Below are 7,571 nucleotides of genomic sequence, written 5' to 3'. Positions count from 1 at the left end.
TCAGGAAAAGGTTTGTATATTAAACGAATATCATACCGTCAATGTAACTTACTAATTGTCACAAACAATGGTACAATAAGTGCTGGTAATTTCTAACTATTCTTGTTGAAATCAGTTTAGCTATAGTGATGCCAAGGCATTGTGAAAAGTATATTCAAATATGTATTCGATAAATTTCGTATGCCACAAATTGTCAATATTTTGACACAATTTATGTTGCATGTGTAGCTTGAGCGCTAGCAAGGATGTAACCAGCTTTGTATTTACAGTAAGATATGAAAATTGTATGAAAGTAAGATCACTAAAAAAGAAAATTTCACCATTTGCTATGATTAAAAACCGATAGGTTACAAGTACCCTTAATATTGATCTAAATAGAAAGCAACAGTTTAAAACAACGCCGTCATGTAATAAAAACGTTAAATGACAAATAACGAACTGAAGTGCACACATTGTTTTCTCCCTCAATATGTAACACGCATAGTATCCGCTCATCTGAGACCCGTATTTCATGTCATACCTTATTTTGTCAACTAAATTAAAAGTAATTAACGAATTTTCTCAACGCATGCAATACAAATTGGTATAATTAAGAAAAGACGGTCTGATTTTTATGTTCACGTCTTTTTAACGAAACCATCGTAATCAATAAACGTTGTATAAAACATCTTTAGACTAGAATATTCGAAATTGTTCGGCTGCTAAGAAACAATGTTATAAATTATTTATAAAAAGCCTGCGCGATTTTCAGTGCTTTTTCATATTTTATACTAACTTTAAATATAGCACAGCCATTTAATTAGAATTGTCATAGCCATTCATTTTGCCTTACTATTGGCCATATTTTTAGATGTGTGAAGTCCCCTTTAGAAAAAAAAATCAGTAGTCTGTGATTTCAAAACTACAAGAAAATAAGGTATAGCTTTATGAAGTGACAACACATCCTCAAAGATATCATAATAACCAGTGTCAAAGGATTGTCTGTGTAAATTGTAAGATACACAATTATCGTTTATCAAGTTTCTAAAACAATACAAAAACATACATAAAAATACCGTAGTAAACTAATAACTCACATTGGGCGGCGCTGCTCTTACGAATCTGAGCACTCGATAATAAAGCTAGACAGGATGCGTTTATATACCTGAAATGGAGGTGTGTGTTTTAGTTAAATTAATCTAGCTCAGGCATGTGCAGTTGAAATCCAGCTTTTACGCTGAATTGGAGGCATGCGTCGGATAAGCATAATTTGAAGCTTACTTTAAATCAAGTATGTGCGGATTATCTCCATTGGTGGTATATATTAAAGCAGAATACGTTGGAGATGTGCAGGCATTCCTCCGCTGTTCATGCACTGATTGCAAATCAATCCTTGTTTGAATGTGCATGGAAAGTACCAATGCATATGACAGCTAACATATATTGGATTATAAAATTCTTAGACGACTCTAATCATCCCACGGAAGTTTTGTAGACACGCATATTGACCTTCAAGATGTCCAACCAAGATGGATTTCAAGTTTATGACAAATATAGCAAGTTTATGACAAATTAACAGCATTTGTATTTTTATTTAGTTGAGTATATTAAAGGAAACACATAATCTACATTCATACATACATATTTATTGACACCGTTTTTTTTCGCTTTCCAGAATTACACGTTTCAATTTATAAATTATTTTTCTCGGCTTTGTACATCTCTGGTTTCTATAATAAATTATATGAGTGGCCAACAGCATGAGGTTGTGCAAGCTCATTTACTTTGTTTAAAAAAATGTGCATACATCAGTTGAATATAACAATGTTTTTTTATTGTAATTGATAACGTTGTGCAATGCACCTTAAACCACATATGTCGCACATATTTTCCGCATTCCATTCAGTTTTGAGTTCACGGTGACTTTATGAAGCGACGTAAACCGATCCAAATTTAGGAAGATTTCATGACTACATTTTGTGGAATGCGCACATACAACGGTTAATTATTTCGCAATACTGATTAAAATAAGCCACGGATAAGTATTGCTTTACTCTGAACCTATACAGCTGGCTAATGTAAAGCCTATAGTTAAAAATATATAACGAATGCATTTCTTGAATGCACTTCACGATGTTGGCTTTCCTTTCCAGTGTTCTTATATATCCTTTAACTGACGTGGTTTGGTTCAGCGTAGCTGTAAACCCCGGGCTGTGACTTTTCTCAATGACCATTATGTTCCTGGAGAAACTTCCCACCTGCATTCGGAAATGAAAATCCTAACAGTGTTTTGGCTATTTTGAAATTTGCATTGTTTTGCTATTTTTTAATTAAACAAAAAGTGTTTAAATAAGACCTTTTTCTTTGTGTTATATTTCATTACCTTATTTATAGTCCCAGCCATACATTGAAATGTTCATTTGACAAAGGAGTGAAGAGACATTTCATTAAATAAACTTCTTTGCCATTGGTAACCGTTTTCAATTCAACCTCTTACTTAATCACAGGTTAGTAAATGGAAGGCCCTTCGTCATTTTTCTTAAAGGCAATACAACGTTTATTACTTTTATGCATATGGCAGTTATATAAAGTAGTTTTATATAGGTTCAAAAATTATCACTGGAGCAAACTGCTCTTTATACAGCTGTTTGGTGTACACTTTATGTGTCAAGGAGTTTTGACGCTGGTTTGTTAACTTTATACAAAATTATTTAATTCTTAATCAAATGAATTCATTTCATACGTGGTTCTGTCCGATTTCTGTTCCCTGTTAACGATGTTGCTAGTTTCGTCGCTTGTCTAGTGTAGCCTTTGTATGTTTTTTGTTGGATTGCAACATTTTTATTTAGTGTCCTAAATTCCTGGTTTCGCTCGATGCAGGTTTTGTGTACGAATCCTAATTCGAATGCCTTCTTGTAGTTTTGAAATTAACGACTACTGTTTTTTTTCTAAATCGATGGGCATAAACACATTCGCAATAATGGTCAATAATATGGTTAATGTATGACATGCTTTTGGCGTGATCTTGCTATTCAAAATTGGAGAAAAATATTAAAGGGGCCGTCCAACAGATAAAGCGTCGTGCGACGCGAAACGATATTTTGGGAAACTACGAGAATTGCTTATATAGCTAAAAAATACATCCGCTATAAGCATGAGTGTGGATGGTCGAATGGTCCAGGCGGGAGAGTTTTTACTCCAGGACTCCATGGGTCAGTGGTTCGAGCCCTGTTGAGGGTTATTTTTTTCCTTTTTTTAAATTGTATTCTTGTCTTTTTACTGGAGATTTTTAGTTCAAATGTTTAAATTTATCAATATAAAGCATTTAAAACATTTAATGACAAGCTACAATACATGCAAACAATCTGTTGGACGGCCCCTTTAACAACAAATTAGAGTTTACACATGAAACACAAATTGGGTCAAACTATTTGCAGGTTTTAGGCACACCCAATTTATCAAACTCATGATGATTGACCACTTTATATAATGTTCAAAAGTTTTCATTGTAAGAGTTAAACTGCTTAACACATTTTACTGTCAATTTGTTTGCGATGATTTGAAAGTAACAGAGACGGCATAATATACAAATAATTAAACAAATTATCTATAATTTTTTCCAGGTCATTTCAGGTTGATCAGACAACCTTTTACTAGTGTCACGTTAGTTAGTAAAACCTGTTCCGTGGTCGAGCTATTGCAACTAAACAGACTCCCCTACTGTGGTGTCACAATAATTCGAACGCCTTTGGGAGAAGGGTTTCTTAGTAGCCACAGCAACAAATAGAATAAGAGCTGCTGAGGGCGAAAAATATGTGTTTGAAAATTTTATAAAAATGTCAATATGATGAAAAATGAGCAACACTTTTGAGTTATAAAATACTTAAGAACAAAAAATATCTAAAGATTAATCGACAGTTTTTATCTAACAGTATTGAACCAGAAACAAGTCAAGAGAAAAGTATTTCCCGCCGTACTTCTTCAACGCATCCTACAAATGCGAACTATTTAAGGCGGTTGCGGCGAAAATGCAAACACATTCGAATCGTTTGGAGCGTGTCATGCTCACTGTAATCGTTTTTTTTAAAAGAAAACTGTACTCAATCACAGCAACGTTGACAATATTAGAATCTCGTCTGTATTTTTGATTTTATTGATAAAGAATGACTTCTGCAAAATTGATTTCCGTTGCACTTGGATAATCGTTGCCTATGTGATAATCAATTAGTTTATAAATACTTCCCATAATTAAACTATAATTGACCGATAGACAAACACCTATTTTCATTGATCAGCTTTTTCGTGCGCAAGTAACAGCAATAGCATTTTTAGATATCTTGTTCGCACAAAGCAGCTATAGTGAGCACTCATAACTTTATTATCAGCAAATACTAACGCGAGCAAACGTCATGATATCACGGGGATTGAACCCGGGCCGCTTAGGAACACACGCTTCTCAGCGGCCGGTGTCCAATCCCTGTTCCCTTAAACAAATGCGTTTGATTGGTTTTAACCATAATGTATAAGAGGGGTTTCGTCTCGCCCCCCCCCCCCCCACACACACAAACACACACACTAAATTTTACACAAAAATCGAAACTATTTCCATAACAAATTAAAAAAAAGCTGAACATTTCATCTAAAATTCGTCCCAACTTTTATTGGTCTAGTAAGTTGCTTATGTATGAGTTCAGTTGCATAGTTTTTTCCACACATAATGCAGCCTCAAATGCGGAAAGACCTATACAAACTACGAAAAAACCCACATCGTGTTTGCATATAATAACTATCATGAACGTGGTAACAATGTAGTACTCACGTAATAAATACCGCTAATAAATAGGTCTCATGAAGCTGCAATATTAAATCCCAGTTTCAACAGATTCAAACATATTGCAATTTCGCTGTGCACTCACGGTGTGAACGATATATGCAGAACGCCGAGATGCTCACTGTGCAGTTCCCAACATCTTTTTGCGAGGTGACTAGACCTTGAACGCAATGCCACTCTGATTTATTTTTTTTATCCAAAACATCGAATATGCTGTCTGAAGCGGTGTAAAGACGTGCTAGAAAAGGTTTAACATCGGAGCCATCGGCGTGTAGTCGTGTTGGTGTTCTTCAAACCCGCACCATAGCAACACACATTAAGATATATTCAGTGTGTGACAGAAGCTTACCAGCTTCTCAAAAGCAAATATATATTTCCATATTTTAACTTAAGACATGTTTAGTTGGCATTGTCGACCTCGAATAAACTGTCTTCAGTGACATGTCATACTGTCCACAGTCCCCATTACAAGAGTTCCGCGGTCGGAGACAAATGCCCCTCCCCGAAAATAAGATCTTGAAATACGATCTTTTATGAAACAAAACTGACCATAATAGTTAATCTTATCATATTTGTGTTACTAAGCCACTGAAATAACTTTTTGTTAACACAAAATTATGCACTCCTGTAAAATAATCGATATAGTGAATGGGTATACCTTGACTGACCTTTGACCTAGTGATCCCACTTACATTAGGGATCATCTACTTTTCAAGGCCAATGCACATGTGAATTATCAAGCCAATCGGTCAATTCGTTGACGAGTTATTGATCGGAAGAGCACTAGTCTACTGAAAGACAGACCGACAGACCGACCAACCGACCTCCAGCAAAACCAAATAGCCCCTCTTTTTCTAAGGGGGGCATACAAAACAGTGTTATTGTGTTCAGCGTCCGTTTTAACAACATAAAGAGTCTAAGCCCCAACTAAAATACCAACAAACAAAAATTGGAATCATCTTAAGCTAGAAAAGTGTTTTACAATACAACGTTATATAATTTTGTACACAAATAGTGGTGGAAGTGATGTTTTATGATAACAACAACAGACGTTCTATGCACTTTTTTTCGTTCGGGTGTTAAATAAAAACTTAGAAACGTTATGCATATGATTGAGTTGCGAAATATTCATGATCATATTGCCTTAAAATAGTACAGTATATACTGAAAAGTTATTGCGCTTGCTCAAGACGGCGTTAGTGACATGTGTCAGTGCTGTTTGTTGAAATAATCCTTTAGCCACATATCTATAAATAAACAAAGATTTGTTACATCAATTAAAAACTGAGGAAGATTTCGGTATCTCGCAGTCCTCTGTTATATGGCGTTATATTTAATTTTTCATAATTTTTCAATTTTTTCAGATATCTCTCTCTCTCTCTCTCTCTCTCTCTCTCTCTCTCTCTCTCTCTCTCTCTCTCTCTCTCTCTCTCTCTCTCTCTCTCTCTCTCTCTCTATATATATATATATATATATATATATATATATATATATATATATATATATATCTATCTCTATATATATATGGTGACATTCGAAATGGTGTGCCAAATTTGTTAAGTCTGTATTTTAGGTCATATTTTCTAACGGTGGTTAAAATTTGTTAACTCATTGGTGTATTGATTGGTCAAGTTGGTTGGTTTGTATTGACAGCGGGTGGTTATTTTTTAACAGTGTGTGTAGATTTTGTGTGTGACATGTTTACATATTGTCGGTTGATTGTTGTTTAGTTTATTAGCGGGCTTGTTGGACGATTTAGAATTATCGTTGATTGTTGATTTTGGGTTCGTTTATGGGTTGATTTATAAGTCCTGCGTGATTAAGTAGTTCGTTCGTGGAATGCTTTCAAAGTATGTGTTTATTAATTGGTTGGTCAATGGACCGCTTTATTAGTTTTGTTTAAAGCTCGTTATCAGTATAAGTTAAGAAGAATTAAAAAATAAATCAACCTAAACATTCGACGAAGAGACAATTGCCATATAGATTCAAGTCAACCCAAAGATTCGTGTCCAAGGGACTTTTTAAATTAGACAATTGTGGACCACATTACACGTTCGCCTTATTGTATTCTATATGAACTTACATTTCAATAATAGATAGACGTACACAACTATGCAACATATACCGAAACAAGTTTTTTTGCAGTGGTAAAAGTCATGATGCGAAATAGCACAAGCCACAAGATCCCTTTTATTATATACAACACTTAACGAAAACAGTTAACAATTGTACTTTTTGCATAAACAAAACTGACAAAACAATGACTAAAACGGAACGCCATAGTTTATTTAACACGCGTATGAATAAAGTTTATGCAAATTAATGTGTAAACATTTGAACATGGAAAACACAGGTTTTAATCGTCGCGTGTTGAAAGCACATTTTGTTGGATTTACAAGACTCTTGCATGACTCTTTGTTGGTATGAGCAAACTGCTTAGGTGGAAAGGCTCTTTGCTCCGACTTGGTTTCCGATGTACGTGTTTTGGTCAACCATTCATTGTATTCAAGGTATTCTCTTCCTTGATCAGTTTTTGTTTTCAGTTTGATGTCGCCCCATCTTAGGTTTTGACTTTTCTTTCCACCACGAATGCCGAACAACGTTGAATTATTTAGCCACACTTGATTCAAGAGCTGTCTTGGGCTTTGAGGTCCAATCACTTCTTTATTGTTTAAAATCCCTTTTTCTTCAGAGGTAATGGCTTCAGCAGCATTGGGCCCGTTTCCTTTTCCTTTTTGCTTCAGTTCTTTTCTTTTGGAAG

Source organism: Dreissena polymorpha, chromosome 12, assembly GCF_020536995.1.
Source record: "Dreissena polymorpha isolate Duluth1 chromosome 12, UMN_Dpol_1.0, whole genome shotgun sequence".
NCBI lineage: Eukaryota > Metazoa > Mollusca > Bivalvia > Myida > Dreissenidae > Dreissena > Dreissena polymorpha.
Note: the sequence above shows the minus strand (reverse complement) of the source record.